Genomic DNA, 23958 nt, shown 5'->3' on the forward strand with positions numbered 1-23958 from the left:
AAATCGAACATATAAGTTCCTCAGAAGAGCCTAAAGTATGCTAAACATTCATTTTGAGTTCTGCAAATATGACTATTTCGGATAGTGTGTGAATTTATATAATAAGATTATTTTGGTGATAAATTTGATTGAAGAAATAAAAGAAAGTAAAAAATTAGGAAAGCGCAAAAAGTGAAGAGGAACCGAAGCTTCCTTTCTTTTTGTTAAGATAACCCTTTCCTTACCTTTATTTTCTTCTCTGTTCGTTTGGGGCATTGGGCGTGAACAAGACTCTTCAAATCTAACATTTTCTATTTTTATTTATTTTATATTAAAACAATGTAATGGCAATTGGAAGCTGCCAATGTGAAAGAGGTTTGGGTTCCTTGGGGACCATGATGATGAATTGTCAACATTCTTAAAAAGAATACTTTAATTTAATTAAAATCAACATCCGGACCTGTTATGCTGCAATTTTCCTTCCTTATTATTTAGTAATTTAATGTTCATATTCTATCGATTTCTATCTGTAGGAAAAAAATGTGAACAATGTCCCTTTTTCCTTTTCTAAAATTAAAATTTTTAGGTTAATTTATATTATTAATATTTGTATCGTGTATAAATTATAAATTTCATTTTATATTTTAATTTGATCATTCATAATTTTGATATATATATATATATATATATATATATATATATATTAGTTTAAATTTTACAAAATAGTTTGTTGACCATAAGCAGCAGCAGCCGCCAGCCCGCCACCATTGTTATAAAATGAAGGTTGAGATAAATATAAGGGTAAAGTACATAAATGGTCCCCGACTATAGGTATTATTTTATTAATTTTTTAACTATTAAAAATTATAAAATGAACATTCGATTATAGAGTGTTGTTTTGTTGAGTCCCTCGACTATTAGGAGTTACAAAATGGTAATCTAAATATTCATTGTATTCAAAACTTATCATTTTCAAAACTCATCATTTTCTATTAAAAAGTTGATGATATTCTTAGTTGCATGTTAATCTGCTAACTGTGATGTGATAAATCTGATTTTAGAATCTTAAACGACTATCATATCCTAGTCATTATGTTAACGTTCAATTTAGACAATCACCAATTTTTAACTAAAAAGGATAAGTCTGGAACATAACGAATAGTAGGATGACCGTTTTGTAACTTTTAATAGTCGAGGGACTTAATAAAATAACATTTTGTAGTCAAATGACCTTTTATAACTTTTAATAGTCGAATGACTTAAAAAATAATATCCTATAGTCGGAGACCATTTGTATATTTTGCCTGTCAAAGGCAGTTCATCTCCTCTTTATAATTTATTTATGTTTAATATCAAAATATATTTTCAAGCACGAACTAACTTATCTCAATAATTAAAAGAATCTTTTTATTTTCAGAAATCATGGGTTCGAACACCAATGATTGTAAAGGATGATTGAATGTTCATTGTCAAATGCCGAAGAGTATTTCGTACAAATATTATTTTGTAATCACCTTAACTTATATATATATATTGAAAGAGTGAAGTTTACGTGGTAAAAAATTAGGCACTCGGCATGAATATCCTTTAATCATATTTATGTTGGTCTCACTTTTCTCTACTTTATATCCATGCTTATATTGGATTTAACCACCTGATATTGATTTAATCATTTGGTATCAAGTAAAGTTTTCAAATTTATGATAATACATATAATAAAAGTATATATTAAAATTTAAAACTTAAAAATAAAACATGATCAAACCAAGTAAATATTTTCTACTAATATATCTTTTGTCTCCAATATTTTCTTTTTCAAGTTTTGCATGTAATTTATGGGCAAGAATATGATTATGAATAGAAGCAAAACAAATAGAAATGAAAAATCAATCCAATAATATTTATTTCCTTTGTACGATTACTGTCCATCTTCCCCATCCCTTCACGTGCACGGGCATGTTACTAAATAGTGTGCCCCCATTGTCATGCATGTTAGCTTTCACAGCTAATCATTGTTTACGTCTTTATGAAATGGAGTTGGGCCTGTGTAGCGTGTTAGAAGAATACGGTTTATGCGATACATGAGTTTGAATTTTAAGATGTTTTTAAATATTAAATATCAACGGAGTAACGGCTGTGTGAAGAAGATGAGACTAGATGAAATTTAGAGGTAGATTTAAAGTTGTAATTTAAGTTTTGTTTGGTATACGGGAAAAATATTTTAATCAAATGATTTGATAAGTAAAAAAAAAAACCTCTTGATTCAAACAGAGTTATCGATGTGAAGTAATTGAGATCAATATATAATCTCATATTGTAATTCAATTATAAAAGTCTATTTGTCCGTTAGGAAAATATACAAACAATCTTTCATGAATCATATGTGGACATTCTCTAAGGGTTAATACAAAGTTCATTGTAGAATCGAATTCAGAGAAATTAATCACAAAAGTAAAGTGTGCCTGACGTGGGTTATTATTTTATTGGGATCATAATGACTCGTCACGCTGAGATGACGAGTATATTAAAAAATATATTTCTTAAATTTTTTAAAAAAATTAAAAATTTTAAAAAGGAGAAAAATTAGGGTTAACTCGTCACATCGGCGTAACGCGTTTGTTCAAATTCAAAAAATACTAGCCATTTTCTTGTAACACCCCAATTTAGGGGCTAAAATTAAGAAATTATAAAGTGGTGGATTTAATTGGTATTTGGAAGAAATTTGGGGATTAAATTGTCAGATTTCAAAGATGGCAGACCGTTTTATGAAGTGCAGGAAGTTCAGTGGCTAAACTCTTGGTTTAACCATTTTTAAATATGAGATGTTATAAACCTCAATCCCCCATATGTTTTCTGGAAATTTTTCCAGTTTTCCCTCTCCCGTCAACCCCTCTTTGAACTCCGATCTACTCGCCGTCCGACCTCCGATCGATGAGCCGAAACCACCATCGTGTTCGTTGTCAATCAAGGAACAAAACCCCTCAAACCTTTCGTCGTGAATCATCGCCGTTCGTCGTGAATTTCAGTCGGAAGTATCGTCGGTAATAACTCGTTTTTAGTTGGTTTTTCATCGATTCACGACGATCCGATGATCCGTTTACGACACCTCCCGCACCATCGTGTTCCTTGTGCCGTTCCGAGTCCACCGGTGTTCTCCTTTTTCTCCGGCGGCGGTAGCGCGTGTGGAGGTGAAGCGGTCAAAGTTTCCGACGTTTCAAAATCGAGCTCTCCGCCGTTCAAAATTGTGAACCGAGCTTTGTAAGTATCTCGAAATCGCTCAAAATAATGTTTAGAAAATTTTGTGTGAATTTTACGCTGCCGGAACAGTGCCCACGCGCCCCCACGCGCCGCCACTGCGAGTGGGGATAGTCTAAATGACCGGTTTGACCGGTTTTAGTGAATAGTTGACCGGTTTGACCGGTCACAACCCGACCCGACCCGTTGACCCGACCCGACCCGTTTACCCGACCCGACCCGTTGACCCGACCCGTTGACCGTTGATCCGTTGACCGTTGACCGGAGTTGACCACTGTTGACCAAAACTTTGACCGGCTTTGATCGGGCATTAAACGACCTTTGACTTCGACCGAGTATACCTATCCTGACATTTTTCGACGTTCCAAATCCGATTCCGCTGTCAGTTTTTCGAAATTCGAACCCGAAGGTCTCGAAATTGCCGGTCAAACACGTTGACTTTGATTTTGACCGAAAATTCCGAATTTTCGAAAAGTCATATTTTATGCTTTCGACGTCCTGAATCCGAATACGAAGTCCGTTTCGCCAAATTCGAACCCGGTAAGCTGTCTTTCACTGATTTATCACCCGATTCGATCCGTTTATCGTAATTAAGCTCCGTTTCTGATCTAATTTATGTTGATATGTATCTGAGGAATTATTGGAAGTTGAATTGAAGATCAAAGGCATTCGAATGGAATTTTTATGGTCGATCGATATTGTACGGAAATCGAGGTAATACTTTACTACCTCTTTATGCTTTATAGAACATGTTGGTATTGGTAAATGCATGAATGGAAATGTTTGGTCTCATATGTGTAATTAATGAAGATCTACACTAGATACGAATACGGTATAAAGTAGATAATTGAATATGGCTCAGATGACTATTATAAGAAATTAGAGGACAGTTGGAATTAAATTACAAGTTCTGGAATTAAGTGATAAAAGAATCAACCATGGATTGTAGATTATAATTTATCTCATTAAAGGTACTTAGATGATAAATTATGAGAATATTTCGATTAGGTAAAATTACGAAATTACCCTTATGTTGGAAAATGACAAGAATTGTCTCTGGAAGTGGATTAATAAATCTGAAAAGAATTATTGATCTGCTAAAACTATTGATGTGCATAAGAAATGTTAGTTTTACTTAGAAATTATGGATAACCGGTTTTTAACCCCAAGAAGGTTTATGCTAGATACTAGAAGTCTTTTAAGGAATCATTTCAAGATCAAAGAATGCTCGAGGAAGCAATTGATCATAGGATCTCTAAATTATAATTATTTTCGTTAAGAGCTAATATCAAAATTATCTGGTTAAGAAATAACGTAAATGCCCTTGAGATGTAAAATAGTCCTAGTTAACGCTGAATGAGAAAATACTTTGAGGATTCGTACTTAACTCGATTAAGTACGGATTTGATTGTTAAGATCCTGACTTAGTTCAGGAAAATTCCTGATTTTCCGTTTTTAAAATCTGAGAAGATACTTGACTCGAAAATATTCGAATAATGAGCAAATACTTGAAGAATAATTTATAGGGGGTATTCTGCTGTCAGAATTGTTCAAAAGGACTAAAGTAAATGATAAGACTGAATTAAATAATAAGACCTGATGGAAGGAAAAGATTGAAATACCGTAAATCTGTAAAATGACCAAAATACCCCTGTAATGGAAATGACCCAAGAATATCACCAAGCTCAGGAATGATTGAATATCCTCGAGTTCTAAAATGAATGGAATAAAACTGAACATCAAAATTACCAAAATACCCTTATGGCCTAAATTAAGTAAATGTCTTGGATTAATTAAGGAATCCAAGTAAGCATAGGTATTGGACTACCTTTAAAGGTAATGGAAAATAATTTAAGTGAGTAGATCAACCCTAAAGCTATGTCAATACCTGAACGACATAGATATTACTTGAATGTGTGTTCGTCTACTCAAGTTTAGCTCGATGATAATTTTAGAAGTATTCAACTCAACTCAGCTCAACTCTAAATCGCATTCAGTATTAAGAATTGGACGTTTGTTCAACATTTCATGATATCGTGGAAGCTTGGAAATGAAATAAAGACCATTGGAATATCTATTCAGCGATGATTCTGAAGATGATCTATGGACAAGAATTTGTGGTATTAAAGAGTAAATACCCTAGAAGGAAAATGAATTGACCAGTCGACATAGATTGTTAAGGTTCTGAATCTTCGTTCTCAAGTTGTTCGATTATCCAATCAATTGACATGGATGTAAAGGATTCTGAATACCCTTCTGATTACGTACAACTTCTGAAAACTGTCCGAATAAGATACGATCCTGATAATTCACATTCTGAATAACTGATGATTCTGTCAGTTAATGAACTCTTCCAATAGTGATTCTAAATTCCAACATTCTATCGACATACTGAAGAACTGTGTTTCTCTGCCCGATACAGTACCTCTAAATAATTCCTGTAAACTCTGGTGTGTTCCCTAATTACATGAATATTTTATCTGATTTCAAATTTGAATTATGTTATGATATTGACCTGGATTCTGATCTGATATTGACATGGATTCTGATCTGATACATGACCTGAATTATGATATGATACTTGACTTGAATTATGTTTTATTGGGGGGTATTGTTGGAGGAAGATTACTTGGAGGCTCCTTGGCTGTGTGCTCAGGGCCTTACTTGCAGGCTCCTCGGCTTTGTGCTCAGGGCCTTACTGTTCGTGACGGGGTTGTATGGTTCTGGGGAACCTACACATTTTGTTCGTGACGGATGGGGGTATATATATATGTTTTAAAAAGATCTGAAAAGTTACATGGTTTTTGGGAACACACTAGAAAACCTATTCTGATCTCCTGAACTCAGTCATCCGAAATATTTCTCTGAACTGAAAGTTAATTGTCCGTTACCACCTGAAATATCAGTAGGATCTCTGCTCAACATAAAAATCTGTAAATATCTGAACCAATAAGGAAAATATGTTTATCTGTATCTGCACGTTTTTCAGCATCATCTGGTAGTTCTGTATTACTGAGCTTTCCAAAGCTCACTCTATTACTCACCTTTTCAGGTTAAAAGATTTGTACCAGTGCATCTATCGACTTCAGTAAGGGAGTTCTTCCGGCGTTGTTGCAGAGTATGGTACATGTGATTAGGGGGCATGTAATTGTATTTTGTTTTAAATACGAGTCTGAAATCTATTTTATTTCTGAATACTGATAAATGATTTTATGAGTTTACATGTTCTGATAAAAAGTTTTAAATTTTCCGCTATTTTTATAGAGGGTCGCTCCGGTGGCCCTAATGTGACTTCCCGGATCGGATCGGGCTACCCGCATCGGTCTGGGGGGTTACATTTCTAGTCGTTGATCAACGGACAAACGAGCAACAACGATCACTTGGAACTCGTCACCCCGAGGTGACGAGTTCGACCGACCATTTTAAATTTCTAGCCGTTTATAACCGTTGAGGGTAAAGATATAAATAAATATTTTGGTTTTTCAGCAAACCCTGAATCCAACAAAATTGAAAAAAATCATACATTGTTTGAAAATCTCGAAAAATGACAACCCGGGAATATATGTTGCTTTTGGATAACGCCCATGTATCATCGCTCCAACGCGTGTCGGATGACGATGAATAAAGTATTAGTAGTCAGGGGATGACAACCAGAGAGCCGCATCGGCGGATGAGGACATATCTGCATCAATTCGGTCTATTTCCGATCATATTTTTACATGGATTCAAGCTGTACCTGATGTTGATCGAGGCTCTGATCGAACGTTGGTGGCTCAAGATGCACACGTTCCATTTTGGAAGATGTCGCTTACCAACTTGGTGTTCCGGTGAATGGAGCCCCCATGGTGAGGCAGAACATTTACGAACCCGTGACTTTGGTTTACCAAATTTTGGGAAAATGACCACCATCCGATGTCATGAGGGGCTATCGGGTAATGATAACGTGGTTAGAGTTCAAATTCTAAGTCACGAATGAGTCTACCGAGGCAGAGGTTGTTTTCGTGTCCCGAACATTTATTCTCCAAGTGATCGGAGGGATATTATTACCGGAAAATCCGGTAATTTGACGCACACACAGTATTTGCAATACTTGGAAGACTTCTTCGTGTGTCGTAATACCAGTTGAGACTCGGGGATTCTAGCATTTCGGTGCCGGGAGCTTTGTAAAGCTACAATTGTCCATTCGGGTCGAAAAGTCGATGTAGCAGGCTGTCTAATACTGCTACAGTCATGGGCTTGGTATCATTTTCAGTTTTTTACGCCAATTACATTAGCCCCTTTCAAGTTTCCACTGGCTGCAAGGTAATTGTTTAACTTCATTTATTTAAACTTTGTTTGAATATCATAAATTTAATTATTTTTATTTGTTTATAATATTTTTTATTTTTAAATATTTTAGGTTGTGTTATAAAATCTTCGAGACAAGATGAGGATCGACACCGTCGGTTGATTTGTAATATGACATACCATATTTTTATTTAAATTTTTTTAACTTTATATATACTAACTTTTTTATTTAATATTTACAGTTTTCTTGGCTTTCATATGTCAACGAGGAGATCAACTTGTTATTGACGGGGTTTTTAAGGGTCTCACTTGTGGTGTACCGTTACGCCATTGTTGCACCAAGCAATTGTTGAGTGGTACTCCGCTGACAGAGTGATGCGACAGTTTGCATCGCACCATCCGATTCTTATGCTTATATTTGTTGAAATGGGCGCGCTCCATACAATCTATACAAGTGGGAAACATAGAAAAAATTAGCCGGTGATGCACGCTTTCTACATCAAATCAAGCAATCAACGTAACCAATCTCTCCCCTCGCGTCAGGACATCACATCGTTGCACCTCGATTTTGACTATTATCCCTATCTCTGAAATGAAAAAGCAAATGGGAAACCATATCTGACGATAGTTGAAGAGAGGTGAGAATGGTAAAATCATCAGGCCATATGCGCCATATAACATCCTCAATACCGGGTTAGTGACTAAATTGTAAAGTCTCAGAATTTGGTGGTTAAAATAAAATGAATGAATAATATAAAGATTTACATGTAAATTATTGTGTAGGATGGAATTGAAAGGAAGAAGGAATGGAAGGACAATAGAGTAATTGCAAGGAAAAATAATTAAAGAAAGGATAAGTATGTATATATAAGGATACACGTGGGTGAAAGGGGAGAAAACACCCAAGACTTCCAAAGTTCTCTTCTTTTTCTTTCTTCCTTGTGCGTGTGAACCAAAGCAAAGGTAAGATTTCTGATTATTGAGTTTCTTGTTAAATTTAATATTGGGTTTTGATTATTAGATGATAACTAAGCTTAATGAAAGCTTAAGTTATCTTAACATCACAGGATGATGGAGTTAGGAGAGATTTAAGATTTGAAGTTCTTAAATGAAATCTTGGAATAGAGTTCATAACTAGAATTGAAAGTTAAATTTGACTTGTCGTCAATCTAGTTAAGATATACGAAGTGTTAAAAGTGGAATTCAAACATGTTGAATTATTGATGTAATTCTTGAATTACATATGAATGATAGGATTTGAAGGTTTAAGATGAAATAAATGAGTATAAATTGGTTTAAGGATGTGTACTATAGTTAAGAATGAAAAAGAGGATTAAACATGAAGGATTTAATCTAAAATGAATGAATTTTCGGGTTCACAAAGAGGATTCTGGGCAGAGTGCATCGATGCATATTCAGAGTGCATCGATGCATCAAGGTTAAAACCCAGAAAGTGTTTGAAGGTGTATCGATGCACAGGTAGTGCATCGATGCACTCTTTTAAAATAAAAAGATCGAATGCAATTAGTGCATCGATGCATAAGGCATGCATCGATGCATCCCATTAATAATAAAACATCGAATGCATTTTATGCACCGATGCACAAGTAGTGCATCGATGCATACCTTCATTAAAAGAGGAAATTGGCATTTATCTTAATCTAAAGAGTGAACCATTAGAGTATATTAGCTATAATACTGATATAGATTCATGTGTGATTATGTAGATACTAAAAGTAAGCTTATTCCGGAACGATCAAAGGATTAGAATCGAATCAAAGCAAAGCTAAGGTGAGTGCATACTATATGTATAATATAATGGAATAAGACCCTTGATAAGTCTAATTCCTATATTGATTTTCATAGTACAATAGTTGTGAACATGCATACATGATAATTATTGTAATACATGCATAAGGCATATATATGTTCATGTGATTGGTTAAATAATGTATATATATGAATAGATTCAAATACACATGTGATATGATATGTGATATGAGAACATGACATGAGCTACATGATCACAAGAGAAATGACATAAACTACATGATCACAAGAGAAATGACATGAGTACATGAACATATAAAATATAAGAATAATGCCCATAGTATACGATATGAGAGCTATAGGTGTAATTGACATGCCAAGAGTCGAGGGTATAATAGTCCTTCGGGATGTAGTGGTCCTACGGGACATATATGACAGTCATTCGGGACGAATACTGAACTAAGGTTCGGTGCCCCATGAGGGAATTGATACGAGCTGTGGTGACAGCATTAGTGCACAACCTCTATGTACTCACATACTTCTATTCTCAATAATATACATGGGCAATTGAAATACAAAGTAAGGTGAAAGTGGTACAAGAAGGTAAGTTTTGTACATGCATGATATGATTATATATGTTATTGTGTAATAGATACATACATATTGAAATGTCATGAAGGAAATGGTAAGAATGCATATTCATGAATGTATTGTTGCATATTCATTTATTGCCTCACTAAGTCTATGACTTAGCGTGTAAGTGATTTACACGTAGGTACCAAGAAATAAGAAGATTCAGAATAGAAGTGGCACGGACAACAACATTACTAAGAAATCAGATCAGAAATAATTGACAAAGTAGGTATTTTGTTGTGTATAAAGTGTTGGTATGTAATAAGTGGTTAATTACGAATGCTCTGATCGATTTTGTATTAAGTGGTCTCTTTTATGTAAATTAAAGTATTTTGTTTTAATGAAAGTTTTAAATTCCCGGGATTTTACTTTAAGAATCAAAGTTTGAAAAGTCAATGTGACATCTCGGACTTGTATTCAGGTCGAATATGAGTTAGGGTGTTACATTTAATGGTATCAGAGCTACGGTTTAGTCGATTCTCGGCATAAATCGGAGTCTAGAGTGTCTGATAATGTATACATACCAACAAAATAGTGGAAACTTCTGATATGATAGAATAGTAAGTATGCTGTTTTGCTAATAGAACTATATGGTTGTATTTTTATAGTTGTCCGGACGAGGTAGTTATAGGAATGAAGCGGGAGATGATAGACCCGCTGAAAGTAGTAATTCACCTACCCTGACCAGGCAGAGTGAAGAACATATATCCTCTAGAATGCCTGTAAATGATCAAGATATATTCTTTAGAACGTTAGACGCGATATTGACGCGTTTCCAACCTCCTGTTACTTCAACTCTAAAAATGAATGTTGCGAAAGAGTTGAATTTAAGACAAAGAAGATGGGTGGAATTTCTCAAGGATTATGATGTTGTGATTGATTTCTATCCCGGAAAGGCAAATGTAGTAGCTGATGCCTTGAGTAGAAAGAAGTTTGCAGCTTTGCGAACTCTTGATGCTAGATTATCGTTAAGAGAAGATGGTGCAATCTGTACAGAACTGACTGTCAAGCCAGCATGGCTAGATTGAATTAAAGAATTGCAAGCTAAAGATGGAATGTGTTTAAAGAAGATACAACAGATAAGGAATAGAGAGGGTACGGATTATGAGATTAAGTTTGATGAGAATTTATATTATCGAGAAAGATTGGTAATTCCGGATGATGATGAATTAAATAATGATTTGTTAACGGAAGCTCATTGTAGTCCATTGACAATGCATCCGGGAGGGAACAAAATGTATATGGATCTCAAGAGTCGATATTGGTGGCCGGGAATGAAGAAAGACATTACGAAATTTGTATCAAAGTGTTTGGCTTGTCAACAAGTCAAAGCTGAGCATCAGGTTCTGTCAGGATTGTTACAACCAATTTCAATTCCTCAATGGAAATGGGAAAATATAACGATGGATTTTATGATAGGGTTGCCTTTAACTCCGAACAAAAAGGATTCAATCTGGGTGATCGTAGATAGATTGACTAAGTCATCCCATTTTATTCCGGTACGAACTAATTTCTCCATGGATAAGTATGTGAAACTGTATATTAGAGAGATTATACGTTTGCATGGTGTACCTAATTCCATAGTTTCTGATCGAGATCCTAGATTCACATCACGATTTTGAAAGTCATTACATGGAGCACTGGGAACTCGGTTGAACTTCAGTACAGCGTTTCATCCTCAAACCGATGGCCAATCCGAGCGAACTATTCAAATTCTAGAGGATATGCTAAGAGCTTGTGTCATTGAATTCAAAGGATTGTGGGAAAGGTATTTACCACTTGCTGAATTTACGTACAACAATAGTTATCAGTCAAGCATCAAAATGGCTCCCTATGAAGATCTATTGGAAGAAGATGTCGTATGCCCTTAAACTGGTATGAACTTAAGGATCGAGAAGTTATTGGTCCTGAGTTGATTCAGAATACGGAAGAAAAAGTTCAAGTAATTCAGAATAATCTGAAAGCTGCAGCTGATAGACAGAAATCGTATGCTGATTTAAAAAGGAAAGAGATTGAATTTCAAGTCGGAGATAAAGTGTTATTGAATGTGTCTCCGTGGAAGAAAGTGTTGAGGTTTGGATGGAAAGGAAAGTTGAGTCCTCGATTCATTGGACCTTACGAGATTACTAAGAGAGTAGGACCAGTAGCATATCAGCTAATTTTGCCACCTGAAATGGAAAAGATACACAATGTCTTTCATGTCTCAATGCTTAGGAAATATCGATCTGATCCATCCCACATTGTGACTACTGAAGAAATTGAAGTTTGACCAGATTTAACATATGAGGAAGAACCTGTTCAAATATTAGCTCACGAAGTCAAGCAACTAAGGAACAATACTATTCCATTGGTTAAAGTCGTGTGGAGGAATCACAAAGTAGATGATGCAACATGGAACGTGAAGAGAACATGAGGATTAAGTACCCTTACCTCTTTGCATAATGAAAATTCGAGGATGAATTTTCTTAAGGGGGGAGAGTTGTAACATCCTCAATATCGGGTTAGTGACTAAATTATAAAGTCTCAGAATTTGGTGGTTAAAATAAAATGAATGAATAGTATAAAGATTTACATGTAAATTATTGTATAGGATGGAATTGAAAGGAAGAAGGAATGAAATGACAATAGAGTAATTGCAAGGAAAAATAATTAAAGAAAGGATAATTATGTATATATAAGGATACACGTGGGTGGAAGGGGAGAAAACACCCAAGACTTCCAGAGTTCTCTTATTCTTCTTTCTTCCTTGTGCGTGTGAACCAAAGCAAAGGTAAGATTTCTGATTATTGAGTTTCTTGTTAAATTTAATATTGGGTTTTGATTATTAGATGATAACTAAGCTTAAGGAAAGCTTAAGTTATGTTAACATCAAAGGATGATGGAGTTAGGAGAGATTTAAGATTTGAAGTTCTTAAATGAAATCTTGGAATAGAGTTCATAACTAGAATTGAAAGTTAAATTTGACTTGTCATCAATCTAGTTAAGATATACGAAGTGTTAAAAGTGGAATTCAAACATGTTGAATTATTGATGTAATTCTTGAATTACATATGAAGGATAGGATTTGAAGGTTTAAGATGAAATAAATGAGTATAAATTGGTTTAAGGATGTATACTATAGTTAAGAATGAAAAAGAGGATTAAACATGAAGGATTTAATCCAAAATGAATGAATTTTCGGGTTCACAAAGATGATTCTGGGCAGAGTGCATTGATGCATATTCATAGTGCATCGATACATCAAGGTTAAAACCCAGAAAGTGTTTGAAGGTGTATCGATGCACATGTAGTGCATCGATGCACTCTTTTAAAATAAAAAGATCGAATGCAATTAGTGCATCGATGCATACCTTCATTAAAAGAGGAAATTGGCATTTATCTTAATCTAAAGAGTGAACCATTAGAGTATATTAGCTATAATACTGATATAGATCCATGTGTGATTATGTTGATACTAAAAGTAAGCTTATTCCTGAACGATCAAAGGATTAGAATTGAATCAAAGCAAAGCTAAGGTGAGTGCATACTATATGTATAGTATAATGGAATAAGACTTGTGATAAGTCTAATTCCTATATTGATTTTCATAATACAATAGTTGTGAACATGCATATATGATAATTATTGTAATACATGCATAAGGCATGTATATGTTCATGTGATTGGTTAAATGATGTATATATATGAATAGATTCAAATACACATGTGATATGATATGTGATATGAGAACATGACATGAGCTACATGATCACAAGAGAAATGACATGAGTTACATGATCACAAGAGAAATGACATGAGCTACATGATCACAAGAGAAATGACATGAACTACATGATCACAAGAGAAATGACATGAGTACATGAACATATAAAATATAAGAATAATGCCCATAGTATACGATATGAGAGCTATAGGTGTAATTGGCATGCCAAGATTCGAGGGTATAATAGTCCTTCGGGATGTAGTGGTCCTATGGGACATATATGACAGTCCTTCGGGACGAATACTGAACTAAGGTTCGGTGCCCCATGAGGGAATTGATACGAGCTGTGGTGACAGCATTAGTGCACAACCTCTATGTACTCTCATACCTCTATTCTCAATAATATACATGGGAAATTGAAAGACAAAGTAAGGTGAAAGTGGTACAAGAAGGTAAGTTTTGTACATGCATGATATGATTATATATGTTATTGTGTAATAGATACATGCATATTGAAATGTCATGAAGGAAATGGTAAGAATGCATATTCATGAATATATTGTTGCATATTCATTTATTGCCTCACTAAGTCTATGACTTAGCATGTAAGTGATTTACACGTAGGTACAAAGAAATAAGAAGATTCAGAATAGAAGTGGCACGGACATCAACATTACTAAGAAATCAAATCAGAAGTAATTGACAAAGTTTAAATTCCCGGGATTTTGTATTAAGTGGTCTCTTTTATGTAAATTAAAGTATTTTGTTTTAATGAAAGTTTTAAATTCCCGGGATTTTACTTTAAGAATCAAAGTTTGAAAAGTCAATGTGACATATCGGACTTGTATTCGGGTCGAATATGAGTTAGGGGTGTTACACGCCAAGTCTAAGTCAAAGTCTAAGAAGAAAACATTGTCGTATTCTGCTTCCGCTTCAGCATCTGCCGCTAAAGAGTACTATTAGACATCCCAGGCCAGTTTCAGTTTCTATCCTCCATTTTATACTTCAGTCGAAACTCGATCGAATTGGGTTGAAGGTTCATGAGATGCACTATAATACACTCAAGGATCTTCCACAGAACATGCGGTTTCGGGTGAGTAGGACCATATCCTATATGGTCACCAAAGGCAAGTCGAAGCAGTTACGGCGATGATGGCGTCAAATGTCATAAATCCATCACCAGATTTCGAAGGTAGATCGTAGAGTGTGTTAAATACACCTCTTTGACAAGACGATGTCGAAGACCTATGACCCTGACGTACTCGACGAGCCCCGTGACATTATTATCTGACAACTCCTAGGCATCGTCAATAACTTAGAAGACATAGATAAACTTTCTTTGTAATTTTCATGTTAAAAAAATATTTCTAGCAATTATTTATTTTAAATTCATTTTTCTTTTATTTTTATTTTTTAAAATTTTACCCGACCGAACTTGTCACCTCCAAGTAACCTTTGCTGCCTATCTGCTTGTTGACGAATGACTGATTTTTTTTGAATTTGAACTAACTCGTCACGTCGACATGACGAGTTTACCCTAATTTTTCCTCTTTTTTAAATTTTTAAATTTCATTTTTTTAAAAAATTTTAAAAATATTTTTAATGAACTCGTCACCTCGGAGTGATTAGTCATTATAATGCCAATAAAATAATGGCCCACGTCAGGCCCACTACGTGAGGACCAATTGAAAATAATATCAAAGGGAACTCATGATCTCGAGGTGATGAGCTCGGGGTGCACTGTAAAAAAAACGTCGTATTCTATAAAAAAAATTCTATGTAGGGACAATACCTCAAATAATTGATCCGCATGGGGCATTGGGCCAAAAAATTAAACCATGAGAACTTAGTGAGGCCTCTTTAAATGCATATGGAGACCAAGGAACCAAGTAAGCCCTTCCATGAACAATAAATTCATAACCTAGGGCCGAAAAAACCGAACCATGAGAACTTAGTGAGGCCTCTTTAAATGCAGATGGAGACCAAGGGCCCAAGTAAGCCCTTCCAAGAGCAATAGTTCATAACCTAATGCTTTCAAGAAAAAGGGTTTTGAGAATTTCTCAAATGTGACAAAAGATTTTAAAATAAATCAGAATAATTTATCAAGTGGTCTCAGTGGTAAAAAGTAATATTATTCTTCCTAGAAATTTTTGGTTCAAACAATTGTGTTTGTAGATATGTGCACATCATCAATAAGTTAAGAAATTCTGAGCATATATTATCTCGTAATCACCTCAAATTATTCAAAGAAGTAATAATATAATAGGTCAAAAGATTACATTAATTCCAAATTAAGACTCTCTAAGTTCATAGAAGGAATTGGAAGCTCAATACTAAACTTGTGTATATAATTTCTAAAGACATAGACGTGACTAAATACTTGTATTAATTGTAATTTGAGCTATAACATGAGCATTCTTCCTCACGTTCATTAGTATTCTCATATACTATCTCTTTGCTTACTTGTAGCTCTCTTGTTCTACTTACTAGGGTGCTTGGAGCCTTGCTTGTTGTAGTACTTCTTTGACTGGTTCAAAGATTACTTTAAATATATTTAAACTTACGTTTTATTGTAAATTTATGAATTTAACAAAATAATAGCATGACATGAAAATAAAATAAAAAATGATTATATTTTTAGAATATAATAAAATGTCATTTCAAACAAATATTTACGATTCAAAGATAGTTTCTTGCGCTATTTTTTAATCTTTTTATTTTATGCAAATATAATAAATAAATAAAAATGTAAAAGTTAACAACGGTTTAATTATTCTTTATAAATACCAATTCAAATAGCCTCCAAAAATTTCTCCTATACTTTGTGAGTTGTCGAACCCACAACTATGGTTTAATTTATCATTAATAATAAAATTCCATTCAGCGTACGAACGATGCATGCAACGCCCCTTTTTGCGTAACTCAAGAGACTTACGCTCCATCGCCCATTTTGGTCATGATAGAGTTTATACAACTGTCGAAATGGAAGCAAGATTTTGGTTATTTTTAGGATACACCGGATTCGTATATATATCTACTCCAACTCCCACTTAGATAATCGTGGTGTGTGATTTGTTAAACACGTTTAGTATTTAACTAATAAACAAACAAAACCAAAATCCAAAAAAGGAAATAAACAACTCCTTTTGGAAGAGGTAGAGTCATTTTCAGAGTTACAAATAAAGACGTCAAGGATAGGAGCTTTGTTTTGATTTAACTTACAGGCTTACAGTGAAACACAAGAGCCGAAGAGCCTCATCAACTGTGCTACTTTTGTTTGGTCTTATCGTCTTTCTTTTTGAAGAGAAAAAGAAAAGAGAAGATGGGGGATACAGGCGACACTCTGCAGGAAATCAAGAACGAGAATGTCGATCTTGTACGGGAAAGAAATTAATGTTGTTTTGATTTGTGTTTGTTTTTTAGGGTACATTTTTTTGATGCTTTTGTGTTTGGTTGTAGGAGCGAATTCCTGTTGAAGAAGTGTTTCTTCAGTTGAAATGCACCAAGGAAGGCTTGACCACCGAGGAAGGACTGAAGAGACTGCAAATCTTTGGCCCCAACAAACTCGAAGAAAAGAGTGTAACTTTTGCTAATCTAACTCCCACTGTTTCCCCATTTTCCATTCTCATATATATATATATATAAAGTGGATAGGAGCTGATTAGTGTTGAATAAATTTCGAACAGGAAAGTAAGTTTTTGAAGTTCTTGGGATTCATGTGGAATCCTCTGTCATGGGTTATGGAGATTGCAGCAATTATGGCCATTGCTTTGGCCAATGGAGGAGTATAATCCTTCTCTTTTCTCTCTCTTTTCTTGGCACTTGCATCTCAGTTAGATAAACAATCTTTTTAACTCTATGAACAAAAACTGCAGGGCAAGCCCCCAGATTGGCAAGATTTCGTTGGTATCACCGCATTGCTTTTCATCAACTCCACAATCAGTTTCATTGAAGAAAACAACGCAGGCAATGCTGCTGCGGCACTTATGGCCGGTCTTGCTCCCAAAACCAAGGTGCTTATTCACAATCAATAATTGGCCAACACAATACAAGCATATGCTGCATTCTAGATGCTTGAACTGATGTTTTGTTTGCATGTTTGAATGATTTATACAGGTCCTGCGAGATGGGAAATGGGGAGAACAAGAAGCTGCGATTTTGGTTCCGGGAGATATCATCAGCATCAAGTTGGGAGATATCATCCCGGCAGATGCACGTCTCCTCGAAGGTGATTCTCTCAAGGTCGATCAATCTGCCTTAACTGGTGAGTCTTTGCCGGTTAACAAGAACCCAGGTGACGGGGTATACTCGGGTTCTACCGTCAAGCAAGGTGAGCTTGAGGCTGTTGTTATTGCTACCGGCGTTCACACCTTCTTCGGTAAAGCTGCTCACCTGGTAGATAGCACCAACAACGTAGGGCATTTCCAGAAGGTAACCTCACAAGCTTATAAATTTAATGTCATCCACCAGTTTTGCTGAATTCTATTTTAATATCTGATGCGTGTACTGCATGGTAATTGATTGCTCAGGTGCTGACAGCTATTGGGAACTTCTGCATATGCTCAATTGCAGTAGGCATGTTTATTGAGATCATAGTGATGTATCCGATCCAGCACCGTAGATATAGGGATGGAATTGATAATCTCTTGGTGCTTCTCATCGGAGGGATTCCTATCGCCATGCCAACAGTTTTGTCGGTGACAATGGCCATCGGTTCTCATCGGCTTTCTCAACAAGGAGCTATTACAAAGAGAATGACAGCAATTGAGGAAATGGCAGGGATGGATGTACTCTGCAGTGACAAGACTGGGACACTTACTCTAAACAAGCTTACTGTAGACAAGAGCATGGTCGAGGTTGGTCTATGAATTAGATGACAAATGTAAATAAAACTCGGTTATTTTACTGAGGTTGGTTCATTTGTTTAGAAACCATAACTCATTGATCATAAAACTGAAATTTCAGGTTTTCGCAAAGGATGTTGACAAGGAAATGCTTCTTTTACTCGCGGCAAGGCATCTAGGGTCGAGAACCAAGATGCTATTGATGCCTGCATGTTGGAATGCTAGGAGACCCCAAGGAGGTAAAGAGTTTGCCTGTGCATATCAATCTATTTCCATTAGTTTGAGTCCTTTCAGTTCAGGACTGCAAAGCCTTCCGAATGATGGAGACTAAATCTAGTTCATGTTAAGAAAATAAATCTTACATTTTATATTTGGTTTACAGGCTAGACAGGGTATCACTGAGGTGCATTTCTTCCCTTTTAATCCGGTTGACAAGCGTACAGCCATGACATATATTGACTCTGATGGCTCCTGGCATCGAGTCAGCAAAGGTGCACCGGAGCAGGTAATAATCAGCAGCAGCTTATACAACATTTTTCTTTTCCTGGCTGTGTTTTTCTTTGCTTCTGATTTTTACCTGACATCTCTATCAGATTCTTGATCTCTGTGTCCTTCGAGAAGACTTGAAGAAGAAAGCTCATGATATCATTGATAAATTTGCTGATCGTGGACTTCGTTCTCTTGGTGTGGCTAGACAGGTGAGTCTGTCTGCAGTTTTTCTTCATAATTATGTTTTATGTTAAGAAGCAAATGGAAGAAAAGCTTACCGTTGAACAAACTTGTTTGGATTTTTAGACCGTTCCTGAGAAAACCAAGGACAGCCCAGGAAGTCCCTGGGAGTTTGTGGGGCTCTTACCTCTTTTTGATCCTCCAAGACATGATAGTGCGGAGACAATTCGCCGTGCACTCCATCTTGGTGTCAATGTCAAGATGATAACTGGTGATCAGCTGGCGATTGGTAAGGAAACCGGTAGGAGGCTCGGTATGGGAACCAACATGTATCCATCATCTGCACTCCTAGGCCAAAATAAAGATGAAAGAGTTGACACAATCGATGTTGATGAGCTTATTGAAAAGGCTGATGGATTTGCAGGAGTTTTCCCAGGTAACTGAGTTGATAAACAATTTGTGATCTATAAGTAACTAGCATTGTTGCCCTAACTAATAAGCTTACCATTCAGAGCACAAGTATGAGATTGTGAAGAGGCTACAAGAAAGGAAGCATATTTGTGGCATGACTGGAGACGGTGTGAATGATGCTCCAGCCCTTAAAAAGGCAGACATTGGAATAGCAGTCGACGATGCAACCGATGCAGCTCGAAGTGCATCAGATATAGTCTTAACCGAACCTGGACTGAGTGTGATTGTCAGTGCCGTTCTAACAAGCAGAGCAATTTTCCAGAGAATGAAAAACTATACCATCTATGCCGTCTCCATCACTGTCCGTATCGTGCTTGGTTTCATGCTACTTGCTCTTATTTGGAAATTTGATTTCTCCCCTTTCATGGTATTGATCATTGCTATACTCAACGATGGAACTATTATGACCATCTCCAAGGACAGGGTTAAGCCATCTCCAATGCCCGACTCATGGAAGCTCAGGGAGATCTTTGCCACTGGCGTTGTCCTTGGAACCTATCTTGCTTGCATGACCGTTGTTTTCTTCTGGCTTGCTAATGAATCCGATTTCTTTTCGGTAAGAAAAATACTCCTTACATTTTCCTTAACACCATACTGTGAACGACAAAACAAGTATTAAAGGTCGATCATTGATTGCAGGAGAAGTTTGGGGTAAAATCCATTCGGTACAATATAGATGAACTTACAGCTGCTGTTTATCTCCAAGTGAGTATTGTGAGCCAGGCACTCATCTTTGTCACTCGTTCTCGGAGCTGGTCCTTTATCGAGCGCCCCGGTCTCTTGCTAGTGTTTGCCTTCCTTCTTGCACAACTGGTGAGTTCCGTACCGCTTGACATCACTGCAAAATTTGATATACAATAACAAACTTACTGATTTGTTTCTTGCCCGTTGTTCGACTTTCTAAGGTGGCTACTGTGCTTGCTGTTTATGCTAACTGGGAATTCGCTAGAATCAAAGGCATTGGATGGGGTTGGGCTGGTGTCATTTGGCTCTACAGTTTAGTGTTCTACTTCCCACTCGATGTTCTCAAGTTCATAACCCGATATGCATTAAGCGGAAAGGCATGGGATAATCTTCTTCAGAACAAGGTACGCAAAATCTTCCTTGAACGGAAACTGAAACAATGAACAAGGTAACATACTGATATTTGCACACATCATACATAGACTGCTTTCACAACAAAGAAGGATTATGGAAGGGAAGAGAGGGAGGCACAATGGGCCACGGCGCAACGTACCCTTCACGGACTGCAGGCTCCTGGAACTGAAGAAATCTTGAATGACAAGAGCAGCTACCGAGAGTTATCGGAGATTGCCGAACAAGCCAAGAAACGCGCTGAAGTCGCAAGGTGACGATAATATGTTGTTTCACTATTTCATTTCATTAAAATGAACAATCTTGTTATAACATTTTAGTCTGGGTTTACTAGGTTGAGGGAGCTTCACACGCTGAAAGGCCATGTCGACTCAGTTGTGAAACTCAAAGGACTCGACATTGAGACCATCAATCAGAACTACACGGTGTGAGAAATGCAATGGCTGAAGATTGGAAATTAGCAATATCCAATGTCTTTTTTCTTTATTAGTTGTTTCTGTAATAACAGAGTGGCAATGTAAGGACGGCCTTCATAGCAGCAGCAGGTTCTTTTTTCAGTATCAATGTAATAAAGAAAAATATTCTTCCATACTTCCATTTAATGGTTGAAGTAATATTTCACTAATTCCAATAGATTTTTTAGTTTGATTATGTTCCGGTTTCCTTACTTTATTGTTCATGCATTCATTAGGCCTAAGCCAATTCGCACCTAGACAAAGAAATTAATACGAACAAAGCCCTTAACCAATATGGTAAGATGAAAAATTAGATGATTTATTTTATCCTTTCAACTGTCAACTAATAAAATGAGATCTTAACTGTTAGGATATCATCATTAACATCCTCATCTTCCTCGTAATTTCATTTTCTCTGCTTCCAATCTTGACGAGCTTCTAAAACATACTAGTAGTAGACAACGGCTCCGACTTCTTTTCTTGCGTTCTTCTTCCTCTGAGGCCCTGATTCTTTCGTTATCTATGTGGTTCATCTTTACTTTCGTCCTTGTCACCACGATGACGCGGGTTCACCATCTGCATGCGTTCCAAGATCAAAAACAATCTTTCTATGCTGGTTCGGGATCACTGTTTCCACACTTTTTTCATTAGCATCGAGAGCAGCAAACCTAGAGCCTGAGTTTTGTCCAACCTGAGGTCCATTATTACTTCCTTTGCTAACAGTAGTTTTGCGTCGTCGACTCGGAACAATCATTCATTGGCTATACAATTCGCCCTCCTCATTAGCGACAGTTGGGTAGCCACGGGCGAGGTTGCCAGAGTGTTCGACTCCCAGTAGGATTCTCTGCTTTACTGCAAGTCTCCTTTGAATATCCATAGATTCCGAAACCAAAGCATATATGATTAAGACCCTCATATTCTATTTTTTGCACAAAATCATCTATTCCGATACATGATCGTTACGGCTTGTTTAAATCAACCATTATCGCCATACGAGCAAACTTTCCACGTACGCCGGCTTGAGTGTTGTAATCAATCTTGATTACATTCCCCACAACCAAAGCAATATGTCGAAAAAGAGCCTTACAATAATACCGATAGGGGAGACTGGAAGTTTAACCCATACTATAACCTTCGATGGATGCTTTTCGGACGTGGAAAAGGCTCTACTCCAAGGTTGCATCATTAAGTAGTTTCCATAAATCGTCCAAGGGCCTTCCGTAAGAACATTAGCGAAGTCTCTTTCATCTTCAAATCTAACTAGAAAGTAGTTATTGTCCAGATCAACTAACTGAAGCTCTCCAATCGGTTTCCACAAAGCATGGATATGGGACAATAATGTGTTGAATCCTATAGTTCGACCAAGAAGATGAACAATAATTGTGTTACTCATGCTGATGTCAATCTGTTCATGGACTTTTTTGGAGAAAGAAATTTTCGGAAAGAGACCCGAATCACCAACCATGCAATCCTCATCCGAAACAATTATGTTGTCCAAGTCAAAGCCTTCACCAAAGTTTCTCTTAGTTTTCGTCGCAAAATGCTTTGCAGTAATTGATGCATAAGACGCCTTCCGTTCCCCTAATCGGTTACGTTCATGCCCCTTATGATCTCCATTCATATCTTGGACACCGTCATTAGATTTTATTCCTTCCATGGTTGTATCCACCACCATAGTTTGTTGTTCATCCGTGTTCTCCACGCTTCTTATATTTTTTATATTTTTTTTTCTTGCGTTTAGTTGAGTAAAGGCAGAGAGACTTCATTGAAAAATGTATTTTATGAAAGCTCGTAGAAGAATTTAAGGGAAAATTTTGACTTGCTTTTCATGTTTGTGTGCCATCTTGAGTTTTATGTTTAAACTTTATATTTTCGTGAGTTTTATTGATTATATTTCTTAAATTGTTTGTAAGTTAGGGTGTGCTATGTTTATTTTCTCTTTTCATTTAATAAAATTCAATGTCTTGGTTAAAAATAATACTACGTTGGAAAATATCTCCAAACAAGGACGGAAATATGAATTTATGCCGGGGACAAACTTAAACTTAAAAAATTCTAAGGGGTAAACTTAAACTTATAAAATTCTAAGGGGTAAACTTAAACTTATAAAATTATAGTGGAACGAAAATAAAAAAACACATAAAAAATTTAAAATATATGATAATTTTAAATTTTCAAGGAAGATGGCTACCTCACCCGTGTCTGCTTAGGTCCATCACTGTGTCCAAATAAATAACACATGCTATACATGTCAAAAGCAATTGAAAAAACACAAGATTAAAGAATTTTGAAAGGACAAAAAGGTAAAAAAAACTAATACATATGTGAGAGCCTCATCTTCAATTGCTCAATAAAATTGAGTTATAATTCTTTAAATAATTTAAGTCTATATCAGTTTGTCTAATTACCACAACAGATTGCTGTGACCCAACTAATGAAGGTTAACAATTAAGTGACCGATTTGTAATAAAATGATAATGTTAATTATCATCTCGTTACTTCAAAAAACTTCAATGCTGAAAACAAAACATAATCATACTTTAACCATTTATATAGTTATTATATTTAAATAATAGTCTAAATCCAAGGATATAATTTCTTTTTTCATAACCAATACTTAATTCATAAATTAACATTGCGACCATCTTCAATCTCCTTGTATGTATTCATGTTATAACAAATATTACAGTGAAAAACTGAAACCAGTGAAAATATTTTGAATAAGAAGATAAAGATGGATAATTGGACAATTTCTTCTGCAGAAATACTTGAACCTTCATGCAATTTTTTTGTCATG

At 35.8% G+C, this 23958-nt stretch overlaps 1 pseudogene; it reads left to right on the forward strand.

Moving 5' to 3' along the window:
* Positions 1 to 16934: 16934 nt before the first annotated feature.
* Positions 16935 to 21257, forward strand: LOC120194449 (annotated as a pseudogene).
* Positions 21258 to 23958: the final 2701 nt, after the last annotated feature.

Source organism: Hibiscus syriacus, unplaced genomic scaffold (assembly GCF_006381635.1).
Source record: "Hibiscus syriacus cultivar Baekdansim isolate YM2019G1 unplaced genomic scaffold, ASM638163v2 tig00116997_pilon, whole genome shotgun sequence".
Lineage (NCBI taxonomy): Eukaryota > Viridiplantae > Streptophyta > Magnoliopsida > Malvales > Malvaceae > Hibiscus > Hibiscus syriacus.